The sequence below is a fragment of the Cervus elaphus genome, chromosome 12 (genome assembly GCF_910594005.1).
Source record: "Cervus elaphus chromosome 12, mCerEla1.1, whole genome shotgun sequence".
In the NCBI taxonomy this organism is placed as follows: domain Eukaryota; kingdom Metazoa; phylum Chordata; class Mammalia; order Artiodactyla; family Cervidae; genus Cervus; species Cervus elaphus.
Window position 1 is genome coordinate 78,056,022 of NC_057826.1, and position 23,354 is coordinate 78,079,375.

Below are 23,354 nucleotides of genomic sequence, written 5' to 3' on the forward strand. Positions count from 1 at the left end.
ATTTACATTAACAGAAGAAGAAATGTGACTATTTGGGTTTCACATAAGAAAAATCATACAGAAAAAAATGCTCTAAGTCAAAACAAAGTTTTAAAACATTGCAAAATCTCAGATACCTCACTGATTGCAATGGGAATACAAAACTTTATAAAAGATAAGTTTTTCTCGCCTCATTTTATTCTAGTGATGAATCTTAGCCTCATCAAGTCATTATGTCTATCCTGACATGATTAATGTCATACACAGGACACAACCTCTCATACATAGTATTCCCAACAAAAATAAACAAATAAATGAATCCTAATGCAACCTTTGGCTTCCCAGGTGGTCCACTGGTAAAGAATCTATCTGCCAATGCAGAAGATGCAGGTTCAGTCCCTGGGTCAGGAAGATCCCCTGGAGAAGGAAATGGCAACCCACTCCAGTATTCTTGCCTGGGAAATCCCATGGACAGAGGAGCCTGGTGGACTACAGTCCATGGAGTCACAAAGAGTTGGACACAACTTAGCAACTAAACAACAACAATCCAACCTTTAGTTCTAGCAGGAGACAAAGGAGCTAGAAGAACAAGTAAAAGGATTACTCAAAGAAAAAACTAGACAAATCCAGAAGGTGAGACATTCTACAGGACGATAGGTCCAGCCCCTTCAATAATCAATGTAATGAAAGAAAACACAAGTACAGTGGAGGGAAAGCAGTAGAAGAACTATTACAGATTAAAGAAACTTCTAAGATTTAGCAGTGTAATTGAGTGCATAGTATTTGAATGTATTCTTGTTTTTAAAAAACCTCTGTAAAAGGTATTTTGGAAGAAGTAGAGAAATTTAAAAAAGACTGGCTGTTCAAAAGAGACACAGATGTATAGAACAGTCTCTTGGACTCTGCGGGAGAAGGTGAGGGTGGGATGATCTGAGAGAATAGCACTGAAACATGTATATTATCATATGTGAAACAGATCGCCAGTCCAGGTTCCATGCATGAGACAGGGTGCTTGGGACTGGTGCACTGGGATGATCCTGAGGGATGGGATGGGGAGGAAGGTGGGAGGGGGTTTCAGGATGGGGGACACATGTGCACCCATGGCTGATTCATGTGAATGTATGGCAAAAACCACTACAATATTGTAAAGTAATTAGCCTCCAATTAAAATTAATTAATTAATTTTAAAAAAAGACTGGCTGTTGTCAACAAATGGTTTTAAGGAATTGTTGACTTTTAAGTGGAAAGCGGTATTACAGACACGTAGAATAATACTTTTCTATTTAAACACTACATGCTAAAGTGTTTAGAAGTAAATTGTCACGCTACTTGTAATTTATTTTTAAATATTTAACCAAAATAAACAGCAAAAATGACAAAAATTTGTTGTTCAGTCGCTAAGTCATGTCCAACTCTTTGCAACCCCATGGACTGTAGCACTCTGGGCTTCCCTGTCCTTCACTATCTCCCAGAGTTTGCTCAAACTCATGTCTATTGAGTCAATAATGCCATCCAGCCATCTCATCCTCTATCACCCTCTTCTCCTCCCACTCTCAATCTTTCCCAGCACCAGGGTTTTTTTCCAGTGAGTCGGCTCTTTGCATCAAGAGGCCAAAGTATTGGAGCTTCAGCTTCAGTCCTTCCAATGAATATTCAGGGTTGATTTCCTTTAGGATTGACTTGTTTGATCTCCTTGCAGTCCAAGGGACTCTCAATAGTCTTCTCTAGCACCACAATTCGAAAGCATCAATTCTTCAGTGCTTGACCTTCTTTATGGTCATTAATGATTGTTAAATCTAGGTGGGGACTATAAAGATACTGATTCTATTCACTTCTTTCTTTATGTTCACATTCCTTGACCTTTATTTTTTTATTCATTTTTTAATTAAATAGTTGCTTTACAATGTAGTGTTGGTTTCCTCCACTAGCTTTGTTCGTAGTGATGCTTTCTAAGGCCCACTTGACTTCACATTCCAGGATGTCTGGCTCTAGATGAGTGATCACACCATCATGATTACCTGGGTTGTGAAGACCTTTTTTGTACAGTTCTTCTGTGTATTCTTGCCACCTCTTCTTAATATCTTCTGCTTCTGTTAGGTCCATACCATTTCTGTCCTTTATCGAACCCATCTTTGCATGGAACGTTCCCTTGGTATCTCTAATTTTCTTGAAGAGGTCTCTAGTCTTTCCCATTCTGTTGTTTTCCTCTATTTCTTTGCATTGATCGCTAAGGAAGGCTTTCTTATCTCTCTTTGCTATTCTTTGGAACTCTGCATTCAAATAGGAATATCTTTCCTTTTCTCAAATTTTTGCAATAAAATGTTTTTAAGTTTTCATTCTGAGTGATCAAGAAGTCTGCATCAACTTTAAGCAGTGAAAAAGTGGAGTACAATATGTTTCTTGAAAATTAGCATACTTTTTAAAGAATATTGCTCTGCTTAAAGAAACCCTGAATCTGTAGGTGTTTAAACACATTAAAACTGTATGTTCCTATGACATATTTCTACAACAAAGTGAATCTGTTACAGAATGTTTAGGTAATATAAATAACAAAATCCTAGTGACGATGTGGCACATTTTGGATTATTCTTATTCAAGAAATAAGCATAAATACTGTATCTTAAAATCACTGCTTTGAAGATCTGAGATAATGATAACAGCTGAGAATCCAGTCACCCACTTGTGTGGGGTTGGGGCCATGCCAGGCTTCTACAGATGCGCCAGGAGCTCCAGTCAGTGGATTGTCAACCTCACCACTCCTTCCGCAGAATGGGCATCACAGAGAAGGTAGGAGAGGGTTTTGACAAAAGCCAAAGTGTGTTGGGGGCCCCTTAACTGAGAGGAACTTGACCAGGTATATCTAATCCTGGGGCTTCATATGGGTGTCAGTTTAAAACCTTGGCCCCTTTTATTTCCTGTCCAGTTACTAAGTGCATTGCTTGATCCCTGAACCATGAAAACCAAGTCAGTCTATTACTTATATTTATAGTTTTGTCAAAAATTCAAGTCACAATCCTAACTACTTGATGCTTAAGTGCCGGGAGCCAGCACACAAGACCCCACCCATGACAAGGTCGTGAGCAGGAGACCTGACAAGCAAGGCAGATCAGGACCTCAGGGGTTTCAAAAAGCTGCCCCGGCGCTCACCTTAAAGATGATCTCTGTCTTTCTGATGCTTGCTATATTAGACTACTCCCTAATTTCTGTGACACGGGTAGAAGGCCTTCCCCGATCTCTTTCCAAACAGAATCAACTTAGAACTTTAATCAATATGTCCGCCGGATGGTGGTATCCTATAAGATTATTCAGGATGAAAGGAGTGTTTCAATTTAGACCCCTTTGCTGGCATTCTAGCCTGCTTGGCAAATGCATACTAATGCACATGACTGCTCACAACACCTTAATCATGAACAGCATAAAGAACCTGATCACACAAAAGGCCCTAATAGGCACAGAGTCCTTCGGGAGGTGAGGAAGCCTATGAGAGAACATAAAATATTATTCTAAAAGCGGTTATAGTTAAAGATTTAGACAAATAAGAGTTTAGAATTGTTCATTTTAACCAGGAATGCTAAACAGGGGCTGCCTCACTGGAGCTGCAGAGTCTTTGTGTGGTAAACCTTTTAGATAAATTTAACTGATAACTTCTGCTAAAGGACTGACCTTTGTGTTCATTAAAGAATAGATTACGGAAAACAGGTTTGCATTCACCTAGGTCATAAAATGTCAATAGGCCCCAAGGCCAGAAGATAATGTACAAGACCCTCATAAACAAAGAAGCATGCAGAAAACACCCTGGTTTCGTGAAGAACAAGCTGATGTAATGTTAAATTATCTTCCCCTTAGAAATGTACTAATTTAGGGTATAAAAGCTACGGTAAAAAATAAAGCATTGCCAGACTCTGCCAGACCCTGCAAACACCCCCGTCTGGTCATTCACTCTCTCTCTCTTTCTCTCTCCCTCACAGACTTGGCCTGTCAAGGCTGGTCTCACGTCTCTCTCTCGCCAACGCCGTTCATCCTGAGGGTATCCCCTGGATCCTGTCGAGACTGGAGCCCGGCACTTAAGCAAGTAAACATTATTTTTAAATGATGGAAAGTTTGAAGTTTTGCTGCAGAAATATGGTGTGGGTACTGAACATAAAGTAATCAGGTTCTGGACCTTCCCTGAGCCCACCCACTGTCCCCAAAGAAACATCACCATGGATCCAGCATCTGAGACACTGAGTACCAACCACCAAGGGAAACAAACCACAGGCAGGTGATATACAGACCCATGGTCCTTGACTCTAGAGATTCCACCAAAGTATTCAAGGCAATTTCATCTTTTTTAAGGAATTGGAAAATCACTGCACAACATGGCTTCTGACTACTTATTCATCCATCAGTCAACGCATATGATACAATTGTCCTGCTAATCACAAGCAAACAAGTAGAGAGTGGTGAAACAGCACAGAAAACTTGGATTGACTGCTGCCATTTCAGCTTTGGCAACACAAACTACAAAAATTAGGACAAAAGTTCTCAAAGTAGAGCTCCATGGACATCTAGGGGCCCAAAGATCTTTTCAGGGAGTCCATGAGGTCAGAATTATTTTCATAATAATATCAAAGCAATATTTGCCTTTATCCTAGTGTTGACGTTTGCCTTAATATTGCAAAAGCATTGGTGAGTAAAACTGATGGTCCCTTAGCATGAGTGGAGTCAATGGCCTCAATTCTGTATTAGTGGTCATTGTATTCTTCATTGCTATATATTTGCAGGGCAAACAAAGCCAGTTTCACATAAAAAATATGAGACTGAATTAGCTGGCTAGGACTGCCATAACAAAATACTACAGATTAGGAGACTTAACAGAAATTTATTTTCTCACAGTTCTGAGGCTAGAAATTCAAGATCAAGTTTCCCACAAAGCTGGTGTGTCTTTGAGCCCTCCCTCCTTGGCTTGGAGATGGCCACCGACTCACTGTGTCCTCATATGGACTTTCCTCCATACATGCCTTTCCCTGTGTCTCTTCTCTTTGTGTGTACAAATTTCCTCTTCTCTTAAGACACTAGTCAGACCTGCATAGGGTTCATTTTAATCCAAATCAAATGGCCTCTTTTAACTAAATCATCTATTTAACAGTCATATCTCCAAATACAATTACATCCTGAGATATGAGGCCTAAGGATAAGTAACATATTAATTTGGAGAGAACATAGTTCAATTCATAACCTCGAAAAACAAATGAAACTATTAATTTTATGAAATCTCCAATCTTGAGTATATGTCTTTTTAGCATTCTGTGTGACAAAAGTGGAAATATACATACAGCACTTCTGCTGCATTTCAAATTATTATATTATCTCAAGGGAAAATCTTTGTGCAATTGTTTGAGTTGTGAACTGAGCTAGCCATTTTGTCTATACTTTTTGTTTGAAAGAATGTCTGACAAACAAACTGTGGGTATTCAAACTTGGGTAGCTGTCAGGCATTTTCTTGAAAATGAGTGAACTGGGCCTGTCACATCAAGAAAAACAGTGGATCGTTGCTGCTGATGTTAAAAATCTAAGCTTTTAGGCAAAAAGCAAACTTTAGGGAAACTCGTATCTGCCACCATGAGCTGTATGGTTCCCCAATTTTAAATACTATTCTGATTTTTAAATATTGGTGGTCACATTAACTACTGTGATATTTCTGATATCATATAAAGCTTGTTAGAACTTCCATGGTAGCTCAGCTGGTAAAGAACAGACCTGCAATGCAGGAGATCCTGTTTAGATTCCTGGATTGGGATAGGCTACCCACTCCAGCATTCTTGGATTTCCCTGGTGCTCAGATGGTAAAGAATCCACCTGCAATTCAGGAGACCTGAGCTCGATCCCTGGGTTGGGAAGATCCCCTGAAGAAGGGAAAGACTACCCACTCCAGTATTCTGGCCTGGAGAATTCCATGGACACAGGAGCCTGGCAGGCCCCTGTGTCCATGGGATCACAAAGACTTGGAAACGACTGAGCAACTTACACTTTCACTTTCACTTTTCTTTCAAAGATTGTTGATATGTGGAAGTTGCCTGACTCAGATGAAATAATTATTTCCCAAAAGACCAATGGATAATCATACAATACCCTGCTTGGATGAAAATTTCCTCAAAAATGCAAGCTACAGCAACAGGCTTTAATGGGAAAGAACAGGAAAGTTCATTAACATGGTTTCTGATTTCACATTGTAACTAACCTAACTTTTTGTACTACATATATGCGTAAGTCCAGATTTTGCTCATATATTTCATCAAACCAATGTATTTCAATAATAGAATACGTAAAAATGGACATGTAAATCCAACTATCTTTTAATAAGCCAGCTGTACCCTGATGGCTATCCACAGACTACAAACACCTACAGGATCTTACTTTCTCAGTCTATACTCTCTAAATTTTTCCAGCTGTTTCTCCATGTATATGATTTGAGGTCTTTTCAACAACATTTGAATATTCTATAGTTTATTTAGTATTCTCCTTTGAATATACTACAGTTTGTGTATAACCTTCAAAGATGACGTCAATATTAGAGGGGGGAGTGGAGATAAATAAAGCAAGTTCAAAGTCCTCAGTCACCAGATTAAGAGCTCTAAGATGCCCTTGGCCAATCCTCATTTTTCTTGGCCTGGCATCCCATAAATTTTCTCCAAGTGTTCTGAATCTCCAGGCAGGAGGCCTGATCTCACCCAGGACTGGACAATGCCACTGTTCAATCCCCTCACCCCATCCCTGTCCCCTGAACCCTTCTGAGGATCCCTTCTGAGAATAGGACCCAGCCTCTTGCTAGGAAGAGGTGAATTTCAGAACACAACAATCCTGTGCCTGCTCCTCATTTTTCCCATGGAAGAGTGTCTCCTATAACAATGCAAAGAGAAAGAAAATGCCAGGCTGCCCAAGTTATTCTAAGGTCATTCCAAGGAAGGAGATCAGCTGGAGAAGTGAGAAGATACCCAAACACTTTCAAATTACATGGTCAAAATTAAAGACCAAAAACTGGGTACTTGCTTAGTGTATCAAAAATATCACTTGACGAGGAATTGCAATACTTGATTTCTTCTATGTTTCTTTGAAGCTAAGTGCCTGGGCCAGGTGTGAAATCACTCTGGATCATTCTAGACTCTTTCATCTGAACACATAGAGGAGTAAATAAATGATCCTTGAAAGCCGTCCCAGTTGTGACATCCTAGGATGCTTCTTTAGAGGCCCAGTTCATCCTTGATTACTCATATTAGTGGAAAAACAGTGATCTTCTTTTTGCCTTTATTTATTTATACATTCATTCGTCTATTTATATTTTGGCTGCTCTGGGTCTTCATTGCTGCACACGGGCTTTCTCTAGTTGCAGAGAGTAGGGCTTTCTCTAGTTGCTGTGCAAGGGCTTCTCATTGCAGTGGCTTGTCTTGTTACAGAACATGAGCTCTAGAGCATGCAGGCTCAGTAGTTGCTGTTCGTGGGCTCCAGAGTGATGGCTCAGTAGTTGTGGCATATGGGCTTAGATGATCTGAGGCATGTAGAATTTTCCTGGGTCAGGGACCAAACCTCTAATCCCTGCATTGGCAGGTCCTTAAATTGGACCACCAAGGAAGTCCAAGACTGTGATTTGAATACTCCAAACACGTAGACAACATAGAACTCATTCGTCTTTGGCTTTGGAATATATCTCATGGTATGACTGATGCTACTGCTAAGTCGCTTCAGTCGTGTCTGACTCTGTGTGACCCCATAGACGGCAGCCCCCCAGGCTCCTCCGTTCCCGGGATTCTCCAGGCAAGAACACTGGAGTGGGTTGCCATTTCCCTCTCCAATGCATGCAAGCATGCTAAGTCGCTTCAGTCATATCTGACTCTGTGCGACCCCATGGACAGTTGCCCACCATGCTCCCTTGTCCATGGTACAGAGCAAACCACAAAAAAAAAAAATTTCCTTAATCCAATTATGCTTAACTCAGGTTGATGCTAAATTCCAATTAACTGGCACAAGAACCCTTGACCAAGGGGACAGGTGGGGCTAAAATTCACTCTGAGCTCTGCTGGCTGAGCCAAGTTCCTGGTGTGGAGCTGCATCAGCTGGAGAAAGAGAAACCTTTATGAATTAAGCTCACAAAGGTGCCCTCCGTTTGCCAACTTGAACCCTAAAAGCTGCCTCTGCATTTGCCCAGCAAGTTGCCTTTTCCAAGTCACAGAAAGCAGCATATGGGCTCCTGGCCCTGAATTCAGTCACAAGCTAGTCAATGGAGAGGATGAAACTTTGAAGTTTAGGTGAAAGCCCTCACAACTACATAATACCCTCCATGTGCAAAATGTGGCCAGCAGAGGTGATTTGGGAGCTTAGCAGGTGAAAGCAGAAATTACATTGAACACAAGCATCTTCTGCCTACCTACACCTTGTAGGACCCAGTTGAGACATTCAGGTCTGACAGACTCCTCTGTGGGAAATCATCAGAGAGCAGACTGGCCAGAAAGCACAGATGGGAGAAGACGTGATGGTTTCTGAAAGTCCATTCTAGTCACAAACTCCAGGGAAGATCCCGGCAACAGGTTAGAAGGGCCTCAGACAGAAGCATCCAGGTTAGCCTGCCGTGACCTACAGCCAAGAGTCTGATCTTGTTATATCTTGAATTAGAGAAATCTCTGGCAGAGCGCCTTCTCAGAGGCCAGATAGGATAAAACCAAGGGGAGGTTTTTGTAAAGCTCTGTAGCACTGTGATTGGTTGGGGCCACAGTATTACAAACCTCAAAGAGACCTCTACAGAAACTGTAAGAGCAAAAGTGAAATTGCCCTGGGAAATTCTCAGCCGGCTACCATGACTTCAGATTTCTTGTCCCCTGTATCTCCCTATTGAACCCACACCAAAAAAGCAGCTGCCATTTTTACTCCACTCAAGGCAGCCAGACCCAAGTTCACTGAAATTTTGTTGCCAATGTTTTTGTTCAGCACTCAGTCATGTCCAGCTCTTTGCGACCCCATGGACTGCAGCTGGCCAGGCTTCCCTGTTCTTCAACTATCTCCCAGAGTTTGCTCAAACTCATGTTCAATATTCTGATGGAAAATTATTATATACTCCAAGCTGTTTAAATCTGACCATTCACCAGGCATGGCATTTCATCTTTTTCTATAAATGTTCTAGATTATTTTCCAGTGTTTCCTTCTGAAACTAACTCACAACGGGCTATCTTATGCTTTCTCATTTCCATTACAAAGTCAACATACAAATTAAAGTTTTTCATTTCTTTAGACAACTCTATGGAGAGATTCCTCCTCCATTTCTCTGTTATCCCAGGCATCAAATGGGAGCAAAGAGCTCAAACTTGGAAACCTTGGAACAAACAGCATCCATAAAACATGCCCTCCATGTCATTGTTCCACAACAAACTATTGACTCGGTGTCCATTGCTACATTTATTTCTCAATATATTGCTCTAATCTTGATCCTGAGCCTCCATTTTATACTCTTATAATCTATATATTACTCACAAAGACTTATAATCTACTCACAGTACTGAGACTCTACAAACATTCCACTACTCAGTTCTTCCTCCCAGAATCCCTCACCCTGAGTTTTACACCTTGCAACAGTGACATTTCCCAGACCATTCGCATTTCAACTGGGAAATGATACAAAACAGGGGCCTTCCTATTCCTACTTTTTGCTCCTCAGTCCTGCCCCTGCCTGTACAGGTCTGGAAGGTTAGGAATACCTTGCACCATTAGTGGGCATTTTCTCAGAGATCTGTTTCCAGAGAATCAGTTTGCACATTCTGATGGGATAAGATAGTGAAAGATCTTTTCAGCACTGAGCCTGAACTCCATAAATATTATGATATTTGTTGGTGCCTAACCCAGAAAACATGGAACAACAGACTGGTTCTAAATAGGAAAAGGAGTACGTCAAGGCTGTATATTGTCACTCTGCTTAATTAACTTATATGGAGAGTACATCATGAGAAATGCTGGGCTGGAAGAAGCACAAGCTGGAATCAAGATTGCCAGGAGAAATATCAATAACCTCAGATATGCAGATGACACCACCCTTATGGCAGAAAGTGAAGAGGAACTAAAAAGCCTCTTGATGAAAGTGAAAGAGGAGAGTGAAAAAGTTGGCTTAAAGCTCAGCATTCAGAAAACTAAGATCATGGCATCCGGTTCCATCACCTCATGGGAAATAGATGCGGAAACAGTGGAAACAGTGGCTGACTTTATTTTTGGGGACTCCAAAATCACTGCAGATGGTGATTGCAGCCATGAAATTAAAAGACGCTTCCTCCTTGGAAGGAAAGTTATGACCAACCTAGACAGCATATTAAAAAGCAGAGACATTACTTTGCCAACAAAGTTCCGTCTAGTCAAGGCTCTGGTTTTTCCAGTGGTCATGTATGGATGTGAGAGTTGGACTGTGAAGAAAGCTGAGCGCCAAAAAATTGATGCTTTTGAACTGTGGTGTTGGAGAAGACTCTTGAGAGTCCCTTGGACTGCAAGGAGATCCAACCAGTCCATCCTAAAGGAGATCAGTCCTGGGTGTTCCTTGGAGGGACTAATGCTGAAGTTGAAACCCCAATACTTTGGCCACCTGATGCGAAGAGTTGACTCATTGGAAAAGACCCTGATGCTGGGAGGGATTGGGGGTAGGAGGAGAAGGGGATGACAGAGGATGAGATGGCTGGATGGCATCACCGACTTGATGGACATGAGTTTGGGTAAACTCTGGGAGTTGGTGATGGACAGGGAGGCCTAGCATGCTGCGATTCATGGGGTCGCAAAGAGTCGGACATGACTGAGCGACTGAACTGAACTGAACTGAACTGAACCCAGAAAAACTTGGAAGTTCCTATCTAAATCCAGGTCCAGTTACTACCTCACTGGAATCTGCCATTTAAAAAGAGTGGGCTATCTACATATCACTTTTCTAAAGGCTAAGAACTGAGTCTCAGACTCACATGATTTATAGGTTTATGAAGCTCCAGGGCAAGGCTTGGAAGCAGGAGTTCTGTGGACCGTAATGGGAGCTGTTCAGATCATATGCTTTCAATGGAAGAAAGAAGCACTGTCACCTTAAACAACTCCAATGCTCTGATTTGCCTGTGTTTTCTGATACAACACGTCGTTCTATCATGTATGTATATGGCAGATTTGGTCTACTCAAAAATAACCTGGACCAAGTCAACATAGTCTTCGTTAACCTTCAGACTCAAAGTGAAGAAAATGAATCTGACTGCAGAGTAGAATCTTCTTCTTTCTCCAAAGCAAAGGTTCCAAGTCTAGGTATAGAGCAGGTCTCTAAACACTGTATTTTTACATTTGGTTGTATTTCTCCCACCTCTTGTATATTGTTCTGCTTATGGAAAATTCAGTGATGGAAACAGAGATTCCATCTTATAGTTAACTCAACTATCAGTGCAAAATGACTGTATGGAAGGAAAATAGTTTTGCACCAAAATTTATTAACCTCTATTTTCAGAAGGAAATAATAGAGTAACTTCTTTCCTAAATGACTTTCCTTCTGATAGAGTGTTTGCCACAAAGGGTTAGGATGGTTCTGCCATTGCTTTTGCTTCCACCTTCCAAAGCATCTTGTCTCCACCACATCTGAAGGAGGATCTCCTTGTTCAGCCTTGCTGATGTCATCACACTCATCCGTAAAGTCAGACCTGACTATACACATTGGCTAATATCCCTGAAAAGCCCGTGTGCTAAGAGAGAGGTGGAAAATGGTGGGATGCATGGGACCTGGGTACTGGGAAACTGCTTAAGTCCCCTGCTGACTCAGGCTTCTCACCACCCAACTAACCCAGCAGATAGGTCTTCCTTAGGAGGCACCAGAGACTCAAGAGTGTCCACATCCTGTGGTTGCTATACCCCCTGACACCCCACACTTGAGTTCCTTTCTTATTCAGAAAACAAAAGCTTTTGGCTTTGGACCAGTTCCCAACATATGGGGACACAACCACCAACTACCCAGGAAGCATCCACCAGGGCAGAGCATGAGAACTTGCTTCTCAAAAATTCCCACACTCTGTTCCCATCCATCATCTGACACCTGACCAAAGAGAGCCTAGGAGACTTACTCTTGAGCATCTTCAGGGATTTAATGTTTCCCGTTGGGACTTGAGAAGCTTGAGTTACAGTTAAATTTAAGAGGTTGGAAGTTAAGGAAATGATTGGAAAGCAAGTATTACAACTTTCCATATACTTCAGGCATGCCTATAAATCTCTCCAAAACTTGGACAGAATGCCTTCCTAAATCACTGACCTTGCCCATCTCATTCTCTGAATCTACACGGCGATCACACACAGGGTGGGCTTTCAAAGCCATGAGCAGCAGGACCTTCTTTCTCCACATGCAAGACAGTGGGGCTGGGGATTCTGCTCATGAGAATGTTCTTCCTTCTTTGTACCAGGCTTTGCAAAGTTGTCTTTGTACTGTAACTGTCTGGAAGAGATTGTACCCTCGCTTTCCCTAAGTCTGTAGATTTCTTTTTGCTTTTTTTTTTTTAAATTGAAGTATAGTTGATTTACAATCTTTGGTGTACAGCAAAATTATTCAGTTATACATACACATATGTAGATTTCTTTCATTACGTTTGTGACCCAAGCAAATGAGTTTTTCTGTGCACTATCTGTTTAGTAAAGCTGAGAAGAATAGGAAATACAGGAACCAAGTGCAAGGGAAAATACAAAGGCATTAATACCAGGGAAAATACTGTTGTGAACTCAGACTATTTATCACTTAAATTGATATTAACTTGATATTGCTAGAAAATAAAAAGGTCAATACCAAGATGTGTATTTTCTTAGCATTTCTGAAAGAAAATATGAGCATTCAAGGGTATAAAATTCTTTAACCCTGCAGTTTCTACCCCCTAAGTAAGGTATTTCACTGTGGCTGGAATGATCCAAAGTCTGGGCATTGGTAGCTAAGGGAGGCTGCCAGCTGCCAGCCCTTTGCAAACTGCAAAGTAGGTCATCCATGGCTCCTCCTTCTCATCTTTCTGGGCCCTTTCCTTGGACCATCCTCCCCAACACATCCCTCATATGTTTTTATTCTATTCTCATCAAAACCTGGTATCAAAAAATGATCTGAAACCAGTTTGTTCTGGTTTAAGAAACAATGGAAATCAATGGTACTTTTAGGTTTTCTGAGGTTGGAGTGGGAGGGAGAGATAATAACCATGAGTTAAAGACTAAAGCAACCATGGCAGAATTTTGAAAGCTTGATGACACTGCCTAGAATGAAAGATAGAAGCTCATTCTCTCTTTGTTGGGAGGCTCAGTGTGGATCAGACAAGGAGAGTCTGGAATCGCTCAGAGCAGACAATACACTCCCTGTGTCCTGGAAGACAGAGAACATTAACCTCTCTGCAGCATATGGCTGAACTGGGACCAAAAGGGAAAAAAGGATAGACAGATAGATGACAGGAAGACAGACTGATTGATTTTAAATTATTTCATTTCAATAGCAGGAATTGCTTTGTAACAGTTGACAGCCATTCAGCAGTGAAGATATATCCTTATCAGGGAATGAGTACAGGTGGGTGATTACACCATGCAGATTGTCTGCATGGTTGGGAACTATAACTCAATGACCTGAGCATTTTCCTCCTATTATTTAATACACTATTCTACATCAAGAGAAAATCCGGACTGCCACCAAAAAGCACCTGCAGTTACTCTTTTGATATATTTCATCCAAGTTTAATATATAGATTAGTTAATAGTCTGTACATGTAATCATATTCCACATACACACCTGTATCTTTTAAGCATTATACAATCAGTTTTCTGTGTTATTAGACACCTTTCATGATCAGTATTTAATGATGTACGTTAACATCGTATCTGGAAACACACTGTTTTATCAATTTCCTTATAATTTAGAATTTGATCAGTTTTTTATTATAATAAAGAATGCTGTAATGAATGTGTATATATAGAGAGCTTTACATTATTTAAAATTATTGTGTGTATGTATATAGGGAAAACCATGTGTATATACATGTGTGTGTGTGTGTCTGTGTGTGTGTGCTCAGTCACTCCAGTCACGTCTGACTGTTTGCGACCCCATGGACTGTATAATCCACCAGGCTCCTCTGTCCATGGGATTCTCCAGGCAAGAATACTGAAGCGGGTTGCCATGCCCTCCTCCAGGGGATCTTTCTGACCCTGGGATAGAACTTGTGTCTCCTGTGTCTCCTGCATTGCAGGCAGATTCTTTACCGCTGAGCCACCAGGGAAGCCATGAATATATTTATTATATGTACTGAAGTAAGTCCCCACTTTCTCTCAGAAGATTCAAAATAAAGGTTTTGAGCCAACTTGATTCTATACACCCTTGTAAATCAGCACTAGTTTGTCCAATTCCACCTTAAAAATTTTAACATACTGCTTTAGTATTATTTACATTTTTAAACCCTTATATATGATATTAGTTCTGAAATACAGCTTTTTCCCCCACTCTAATAGTTTATATAATTTTATTTAAATTCTCACAAATACCTCAAAGCCTTGTATTGTCATCAGCAGAGCTGTTCTTTTAATCTTCAAACATTTTTTAAAAGGATTTCACACAACCTATAACTAAGTTGTTTGAAATAAAGCCCATTAAGAATCCATATATGAAGGTTTCACTAAAACATATTTGAACCCCAATATCTATTCACAAAACAGAACTTTTGATTGCCATTTAGACTGTAAGTGAATATTCATGATTTCCACAGCAAAAATCTACTTTAAAAGATTTATTTAAACAATATTGAACACTTGTAATTTCTAAGCATACCCCAAGAATAGCTACTAAATTGTCATTAAGTTTACTAGTCATCTTTTTCACTAAGCTCAACATCTGACTTTCAGTAGTATCTATGAATTAACCTTGATTAAGATCATTAAAGGTGAATGTGTCTTCACTAAACTGTACTTAACTATGCAAAACCAAAGAATTCCATTAAAGTATTGTAATATTGCTTTTTGTATAATATTTTTGAATTTGAATCAAATATAAGGGGACTCTGTCTTCTCTGAGGATAATAAACCTCACTTTAAATTCAAACACATATATATTTTCTCACAGTAAATTCCCCAAGGTGGAAATATTTGCTTAACCTAGTAATAATATTTTCACTTTTTAAATATTATCTAATTGGTTTCCAATAAATATATAACAATTTATATTATTACCAACATCTTACCACCACTGGGAACATCAACTTTTCTAACAACACAAAGCTTAAAACCTGATTATTTCTTAATGGTTTGCTAATGTTTCATTTACATTTTTTTATTTCTAGAGGGTTAAAATATTTTTCTAAATTTGTTAACCAATGAGTGACTTTCTTCATTTGTTTTTTGTGCATTTGCCCTTTAGATACTTCGTGTTTTATTTATTAATTTGTGTAATGTAATAATTTTTGCAATTGAGTTCTATTTCATTAACCACAATAAGAGCATTGGAGAAAGGAGATTTCTGAGGTTTACTAGATGACAAGTTGTGATGATGGTAAACTACTAAGGAAAGGATAAAAGAAGAAGGATGTTTTTGTACTGCTGTGTTTCACTGTGCTACGTACCACAGAGGTTGAAGTGTACTAAGCACTTGTTTAAAAATCCCAGGTGTTATCCACTGCATATGTTTCAGCATCAAGAGCCAACATCTGAGCATCATGAGGAAACAATACACAAACTACTTTCCCACTCACTCCTTTATTGAAAGAAATTTACCCATGTGTCTACTCCAATAGTCTCAGAATGTGAACAGATAATCACCAAAATCAGCAAAATAAATCATCTCACCACAATTTAACAACATTTATTACATATACCAATGGCAAAATTAAAGAGAACATCATGGAAGAAATACAGGGATGGAAATAAAGATGACCATAGCCTGTGCACTGGGTCATACACCAACATATTCTAAAGACCATAACTAGAAGTAGATCTACAAGGAGGAAAATCTGACACTAAACCCCCAAATCCTGACAGTTCTTGTGTCTCTTTCTGATGGGAAAACTAACAAGTGAGCGAGTAGTGAGGGCCAGAAGGACATTATGAGGCAGCACTGGACAAACGACCCAATGATGTAATAAAGAGCACAGGCCTTTCCGAAGTAAAATCTGAGTTATTACAAAGTGAGCAAAGAGAGGGTAGCTGAGAAGTTTTTGTTGGTAGAGTTAGCTGGGAAGAGCCCTTGAAGATGAATCTTGAGCTGGTCCTTGAAGATGCCACAAGACCTACCCCGACTGGGAATGTTATTTCAGAGTCAGGAATCATCTCTCTGACCTAATGCCACTAAGCTCTGTCCTCATCTCAGAGTAGAGGCACCACCAGTCCCCACCCACTGACACGATGTGTTTTTGAAAGATACTTCCTGGGAACTAAGAAAAATTTCTGTTCAGTCAGAGGATCAATCAGTGTGAATCCCACAGGTCTAACAGCTGACCAGTCCTGGCCTCTCCTTCACTCTTCTGACCCTGCTCGTGTCTGATCCTAGACACAGGGATTAACCCCTTCTTACTGGGATTACAATCACCAGTTACCACACCAGCTCCAATTGCTCTTTGTGAGTCTATAAGAGAAAAAGCAATGCACAGAGAAAGAAAACTCTGCCTAGGCTTCCTCCCAGGTTGTTCAAAATAATTGAGCTTATGATTTAGAAGATAGAATACAGCAGCTTGATCAAAATAAAAACTGAAGAGCCCATTTCAGGGAGTATAAACGATTCACAAATACAACACTTTTTATGAATTTCTCATTTGTAGAGCAGAAATGTAATGTATCTTCCTTATGTTACTTTTTTTTTAAAGCAGGTTCTTTTAGATACTAATATTTCAGCATCTAATGATGAGTTTATAACATTCATTTTGTGTATAGCAGACTGGAGGCATTCGCAGTTACAGGAGGAAGAAATGTGACTAGCTTCTGGCTACATGCAAAACATCAGGCAGAAAAATATACTCCAAGCCAAAAGAAAAAGTTTTAAAACATTGCCAAATCTCAGATTACCTGCTGGTTACAATGGGAATATATAATTTTACAAAAGATAGATTTTTCTGTCCCCATCTTATCCTAGCGCTGGATCAGCCTCATCAAGTCATTATGGCTATCCTATCATGACGCAGGACACTACCATACATAGGACACTACCTCCCTACACAGTATTCCTGCCAAAAATAAACAAATGGAGCCTATAGTCGTTAGTTCTAGCAGGAGACCAAGGAACTAGAAGAACAAGTTAAAGGATTCCACAAAGAAACAACTAGACAATTCCAGACAGTGAGACATTCTACAAGACAACAGTTCCAGTCCCTTCAGTAATCAATGTGATGAAGGAAAACACAAGTATAGTGGAGGGAATGCTGTAGAACGAGAACTATTACAGGTTAAAGAAAGTTAAGATGCTTAGAAACCAAATTAAATACATAGTATTTGACTGGTTTCTGGTTTCCGAAAACCATCTGTAAAGGACATTTTGTTGGAAAATTTAACATGGGCTAGTTATTAAATGATTTTAGGGAATTGTTAACTTTGTTAGATGTGAAGTAGTAGTATTAGGGTTGTATAGAAAATATTTTTGTTTTTTAAAAATGTATGCTTAAGGGTTTAGAAACGAATTGTCATGGTGCTTATAATTTATTCTTAAACACTTCACCAAATACCCAATAAAGCAAACATTAATGATTACTAGACATAAGTGATGAGTCTAAAGATACTGATTTTATTCCCCCTTTTTTATAGATCAAAAACTTTATAAAAATGTTTTTATGTTTTCATCCCTAAGAAATCTGCAGCAAGTTTAAGCAGTAAAAAGTATAACATGTTTCTTGAAAATTAGCATATTTTTTAAGAATACTGCTCTGCTCAAAGAAATCCTGATTCTGTAAGTGTTTTAACAAACTAGAACTGTATTTCCATGTGACATATTTGTAAGACAATAATCGACTCTGTCACTGACTACACAGTTCAAATTAGTGAGAAAACCACAAGTGATGATCTTGCACAATTTGGATTATTCTTATTCAAGAAATAGGCATAAGCAGTGTACCTTAAAATCACTGCTTTTCTAGATCTGAGATAATGACTATAGCTTAAAATCCAGTCTTCCATTTATGTGGGGCTGGGCAGTACCAGACTTCTACAGATACACCAAGGGCTCCAAGCAGTGGGTTGTCAAACTCACTTCTCCTTCAGTAGGCTGGACATCACAGAGAAGGTAGAAGAAGGTTTTGACAAAAGTCAAAGTGTGTTGGGGGCCCCTTGACTGAGGGGAACTTGACCAGGTTTATCCATTCTTGGGGCTTCATATGGGTCTCAATTCAAAAGCCTGGCCCCTTTTATTTCCTGTCCAGTTACTAAGTGCATTGCTTGATCCATCAACCATGAAAGCCAAGTCAGGCTGTTACTCATATTTATGGTTTTGCCAAAATTTCAAGTACAATCCTAACTACTTGTCGCTTAAGCAAGTAAATATTATTTATAATGGAAAGGGTGAAGTTTTGCTGCAGAAATATAGTATGGGTACTAAACATAAAGTAATCAGACTCTGGACCTTCCCCGAGCCCTCCCACTGCCCCCAAAGCACCATCACCATGGATCCAGCATCTGAGACACTGAGTACCACCAAGGAGAACAAACCACAGGCGGGTGACAGACAGATCTGTGGTCCTTGACTCTAGAGATTCCACCAAAGTATTCAAGGCAATTTCATCTTTGTCAAGGAATTGGAAAATCACTTTTCACAATGGCTTGACCACTTATTCATCCATCAGTCAAAGCATATGATACAATCGATCTGCCAATCACCAGCAAACAAATAGAAACTGGTCAGAGTAAAGAAAGCCTGGGTTGAGTGCTGCCATTGCCGCTTTGACAGGACAAACCACCTAGATTAGGAGAGTGCTTCTCAAAGTATGGTCCGTGGACATCCAGAAGCCTAAAGACATTTCAGGGAGTCCATGAGGTCATAACTATATTCATGATAATGGCAAAATAATATTTGCCATTTTCTTTGTTTTGACATTTGCCTTCATGTTGTGAAAGCGTTGGTGGGTAAAACTGCTGGTCACTTAGTATGAATCAAGGCCAAAACCTCAGTAGTGTATTAGCAGTCACTGTATTCTACATTCCTATGTATTTGCAGGTGGAAAAAAAAGGCTAGTTTCAGTTAACAATGTAATTGACTGTATTAGTTAGCTAAGCTGACATAACAAAACAGCACAGGCTATGTGGTTTAAACAACAGAAACTTATTTTCTCACAGCTCTGAGGTTAAAAATCTAGGATGAAAGTGCCCACAGTTTTGATCTCTCCTGAGTCCTCCTCCTTGGCTTGGAGATGGCCACCTTCTTGATTTGTCCTCATGTGGACTTTCCTCTATACATGTATAATATATCCCGTATGTATCTTCTTCTGTGTACAAATTTCCTCTTCTCATAAGGATGCCAGTCAGCCTGGATTAGGGTCTAATCCAGTCTAAGGTAAAATGGCCTCTTTTACTTTATCTTTAAGGGTCTTATCTCCAAAGAAGGATACATTTTGGGTTACCAAGGGTAAGGACTTCAACATATGGATTTGGGAAGGACACAGTTCAGTCCGTAACACTGAAAAAGCAGTAAAACTATTAATTTTATTAAAATCTCCACTCAAGTTTATATCTTTTTAGTATTCTATGTAACAACAGTGGAAGTACACGTAAGTACTTCTGCTGCATTCCAAATTATTTTATTATCTCAAGGGAAAAAGTCTTTTGTAGTCATTTAAGTTGCAAATTGAACTAGCTATTTTTTTCCATGAAACACCATTTTTCTTGAAAGAATAACTGACAGGCAAACTATGGTTATTCAGACTTGGGTAGTTGTCACACATTTTCTTGAAAATGAATAAACTGAGCCTGCACATCAAGAAAACAATGGACCATTGTTGCTAATGATAAAAATCCAAGCTTTCAGGGAAAAACTAGACATCAGGGAAATTGTATCTGCCATTATGAGCTGGTAGGCTCCCCAGTATTTAAGTACTGTTCTGAATTAAAGATATTAGTGGCCATATTACCTCCTGTGATATATTTGATGTATAATGAAATATATCAACACATAAAAGTTTCTTAATGCAATGAACCAATTATTTCCCAAAAGACCTATGAATAATGCTATAAAATCAAGCATGGGTGGAAGTACCATCCAAAATGCAAGCTAGACCAATGGACTTTGATGGAAAAGAATAGAAAAAGTCCACTAACACAGTTTCTGATTTCACATTGCAAAAAATCTACCTTTTTGTAACACATATCTGTGTAGTTTAGGTTTTCCTCATACATTTCATTAAACCAATATATTGCAATACACAGGAGGCATACATAAGCAGACATGCAAATGCAGTTGTCTTCCATAAGCCAGCTCTATCCTGATAGTTATTTCAAGACTATGATCAAACACCTTTAGTATCACCCATCCTTTGGTCTATATTCTCCAAAGTTTTCTAGTTGTTCCTCCATCTTTGTGGTTTGAAGTCTTTTCAAGAGTCTGTTCCACATTTTTTTTAAAAAGCCTCGTATTCTCCTTTGATATACACTGCAGTTTGCCTATAATCCTCAAAGAGAACACATCAAAATCAAAGGCCGAGAGTGGAGATAAGAAAAGCAAGTTCAAAGTCCATGGTCACAAAATTAAAAGCTCTGGGATGTCCCAGTGCAACCCTCATTTCTTTTCTGGGCCTGGCATCCCATACATTTTCTCCAGGTGCCTTGAGTCTCCAAGTACCCTCCCACCCAGGACTGGACAACATCACTGTAAACTCTCAGAATGCACTCATCTGGCAGCAAGAATGACTCGGCCTCCTTCCAGGAAGAGGTGAACTTCAGGATGAACCCACCCTGTGCCTGCCCCTCCCCTTTCCCATGAAAGAACATCCCATACAATAATGAAAAGCCACATACAGAAAGAAAATGCCAGGCTGCCCAGGTCATTCTAAGGTCACTCCAGGGAAGGAGATCAGCTGGAGGACTAAGAAGGTACTCAGACACTTTCAAATGATAAATATTAAAGTAAATGATCAGAGAACTGGATATTTGCCAAGTGAACCAAAAATATCACTGGACTAGGAATTGGAATAATTTATTTCTTTTATGTTTCTTTGATGTTGGCCTTGGCCAGTTGTGAAACCACTCTGGATCCCTCTAGACTCTTCCATCTGAACACATAGCGGAGTGAATATATCATCCTTGAAGGCTCTCCCAGCTGTAACATCTTAGATGCTTCTCTGGAGGCACAGTTCATCCTTGATTACTCATATTAGTAGAAAGACTGTGATTTGAATACTCCAAATATGTAGACAACAAGGAATTCATTTATCTTTAACTTTGGAATATATTTCATAGTGTGGAGCAAATCACAACAAATTTAACTTCCCAATGATGCTTAACTCAGACTAATGTTCAAATTGAATTGTTTACAGCTAATGGTGCTATGTTAAACAAATGCAAGATAGTGTTCCGTAGTGCAGAGCAGGGTGAGAGAGAGCAAGGACTAGGAATTGGGAAGATGTGGGTTCTAGTCATGACTCTGTCACTTCCTAGCTTATCCTCTCTGAATATGAGACATTATATCATTACAATAGTTTCAGAAGGCACTTTATGAGCCTTGCTTAATGAGGTAATGTCCTGCACAGAGGACACAGACAAATCTCTTCTCTCAAAGATCTTTACCTAAAGAAGATGAGAGGAAATGAGTTTTGACAGCAGTGATAGGGATAAGCACTGGATGCCACAAAAATTAAGGGGAAGGGGGTGCATCCAACACAGTTGTCTTGAGCAATCATTTAGGGCTTCCCAGAAGGTCAGCAGCTAAGCTAAGCTCACATCATACTTCATCAATAGGATCTAAGGAGGTGGGCTAGAGACCAAACTGGGGAACTGGAGAAGGTAAGGGCATTTCAAGCAAAAGCAATCACAGGGCAAAGGTAAAGAGAGACCAAAGAACATGGAGCTTTCAGGAAGCAAGTAGTTCAACACAGCTGAGTTTAAGGGAGCATGTGGAAAAGAATAAGACAAAGGCCTAGGAAGGTAAACAAAAGCCTATGCTCAAACCTTCTCACCCTAAAGATAATGGGGAGCTACCATAAATTTCAGCATGTAATTTCATAGGTCAAGTCACCCTAGGTTTAGAATCTGTATTAAGTAGCCATTTCTACTATGGTTGTTGCCTATTATTTAAAAAGTTGAGGTTGCTTTATAACTGGGGCTTCCCTGGTAGTTCAGACAGTAAAGAAACTGCCTGCAATGCAGGAGACCTAGGTTCAATCCCTGGGACAGAAAGTTTCCCTGGAGAAGCAAATGGCAACCCACCCCAGTATTCTTGCCTGGAGAATTCCATCGATAGAGGAGCCTGGCGAGGTCAGAGTTGGACACAACTAAGCAACTAACACTTCTACAATAACAAACATATATTGCATTTGCTCATTGGACTTGCCCTCAGATTGTGGACTGCATTCAGAACTGTGTCTTTGTTCTGGGACCCAGGCCAAAGCAACAGTGACCCCCTGAGCATACCCTTCCCATCTCACAGGACAAAGGCTCAAGAGTGCTGGCAGAAATCCCTGACGCCATGCCATGTGGAGCCTCAGCCTGGACCAGGACTGTCGCCTCCACCCACAACTATGGATCCATGCATGGCCACGTCCCAGAGTCAGTGGAGTGGGATGTACACCCACCTGGAATGGGGACCCTGCAAAGTCCTGTGTCAAGGACCCTGGAGGATACTCCTGATACAGGGAGGAGTGAAGCACTAGGAAACACAATACCTGCATTCTCCTTAGGACCCAGCACCCCAAACCTCTCTGCCACGGCCACAGGATCGCAAGATTCACTGCCCCAGAACCACTAGGTTGCCGAGTCTAAGTTCCAGTCTCCTCAAGATTTAATTACCTTCTCATTCCCAACTTTTTGTTTTCTATAGCTGGTTCTGTTCAAACCTGTTTCTGATGGCTGCCTGGGGAAGTCTGTGCATCAGCGCTAGGAGGGAGTCAGGGAGCCTCAGGGGTTTCAGCAGAAGCCAAATTTATTTTTCAACATGCTAACCACCCACCTCTTGCCATTTCAAAAATTAGTACCTAAACCAGCTATGTTCTACCATCCAAGTTCAATGCTTTAGCCCAGCTGGCCTCCTGCCATGAGGTACATGTTCTCCTGCTCAAGCCAGCCCCTGTTACATTGTCTGTTACTGAGAAAATAACATTTCTTCTCCTCTTTTCCTGTTTGTTCTTTGAGGTTTTAATCAGGAAAAAGGTGTTAGACTGTGTGTGTGGAAATGAAGTTGCTAGGCATGCAGTTGAATGGAGGGTAGTAAGGCGTTGTTGTAAGGGTTATAA

The 23,354-nt window shown here is 40.1% G+C and overlaps 2 gene segments (V, D, J or C); both read left to right on the top strand.

The window, feature by feature from the left end:
- Positions 1–23,354, top strand: part of LOC122704603 — a 331,762-nt gene that overhangs the window by 150,026 nt on the left and 158,382 nt on the right.
- Positions 1–23,354, top strand: part of LOC122704602 — a 180,795-nt gene that overhangs the window by 85,156 nt on the left and 72,285 nt on the right.